The sequence below is a fragment of the Lithobates pipiens genome, unplaced genomic scaffold (assembly GCF_037356315.1).
Source record: "Lithobates pipiens isolate NorthernLeopardFrog02 unplaced genomic scaffold, aLitPip1_a1.2 Scaffold_27, whole genome shotgun sequence".
Classification (NCBI taxonomy): domain Eukaryota; kingdom Metazoa; phylum Chordata; class Amphibia; order Anura; family Ranidae; genus Lithobates; species Lithobates pipiens.
In genome coordinates this window covers 183,810,047-183,811,322 of record NW_027507788.1, presented here as the reverse complement: position 1 = coordinate 183,811,322, position 1,276 = coordinate 183,810,047, and the positions used below count along the sequence as shown (strand labels likewise).

Genomic DNA, 1,276 nt, shown 5'->3' with positions numbered 1-1,276 from the left:
AGTGAGTGCTCCACCTACTGGCTGAAAAGGGAACACAAAATAATCACATCTACCTGCAAGAAATCTGTTATTCAAAATTGTTTAATAAAATTTATACAAACATACTACACATTCACTTTGGTTTAAATTTTATTCCACTGTTCATATATACTCAACACTTAATTTGTATAGCACTTTCTCCCCTGGGGACTCAATATACTTAGAAGGTGAAGCAGATATCTTGGAGATAGCTTTGGCCGGGAATCGAACCCGGGTCATCTGCTTAGAAAGCAGCTATGCTTACCACTGCACCACCAATGCAAAGTAGCATGTCTTTTATAGTGTGGGAGGAAACCGGAGAACCCGGAGGAAATCCACGCAAGCACAGGGAGAAAATGCAAACTCCATGCAGATAGTGTCCTGGTCAGGATTTGAACCAAGGACCCCAGTGCTGCAAGGCTAACCACTAAGCCTCTGTGCTGCCCATATACGACCTCTGTTCTATAAGGCCTGCCCCTCGCTGAGCAGGGTAAGTCAATGATTTCCAATAGAGCTCTGCCAAGAAAGAAAGTAAGAGGGATGGAGGGGAGAGAAGGAAACACAAAGAGGGAAAAAAAAGAGAAAGAGGGATGGAGGGGGAGAGGGGAGGAAAATAAAGAACGGAAGAAAGAAAAAAAAGAAGGGAGAGAGAAGGAAAGAAAAAGAAAGAAAGACACTGCACTACAGTAACACACTATAATAACACTGCACTACATTAACACACTATTATAATACTGCACTACAATAACACACTATACTGACACTGCACTATTTATAATATAATAACTAAATAACTGCGCCTGCACAGCTTAACACTCAACTCCGGCAATGCCGAGATCCCTGACCTCCCACGCCTTGCGTGGGAGTGACATCACGTTGCCCTGGCCAATTAAATTGGCTGGAGATTGGTACCTGTAAGCCATCTGACAAGAAAGCGGAAGCTGGCAGTGGCTCCGGGACACCATAGCGCTGGAGCGGTATGAAAAGTATAAGGCTCCTGGCAGTCCTCCTTGGTTAGACTGCGCTTCTTCACTAACTGGAATAATTGCCGTAGGTGAAGATGGGTCTTATTACTACGACTTTCAACATTGGGATCAACAGCCAATGTTGGCCTTTGTTGACTAATGCTGGAATCCAATAGCTTATTGCTGTCATCAGTCACTGGTGACATAAGGAAACTCGGTAATGAGAGGATACCACCATTCTGTGGGATGATGTTGCTGTGATCCCTAGGAGCCGTGACACTGGGAATGGGAAC

The 1,276-nt window shown here is 44.4% G+C and overlaps 1 non-coding gene across 1 annotated transcript; it reads right to left on the bottom strand.

The window, feature by feature from the left end:
* Nucleotides 1-228: 228 nt before the first annotated feature.
* TRNAR-UCU (transfer RNA arginine (anticodon UCU)) lies at nt 229-300 on the bottom strand. Its single transcript has one exon. It is a non-coding gene; the product is annotated as a tRNA-Arg (tRNA).
* Nucleotides 301-1,276: the final 976 nt, after the last annotated feature.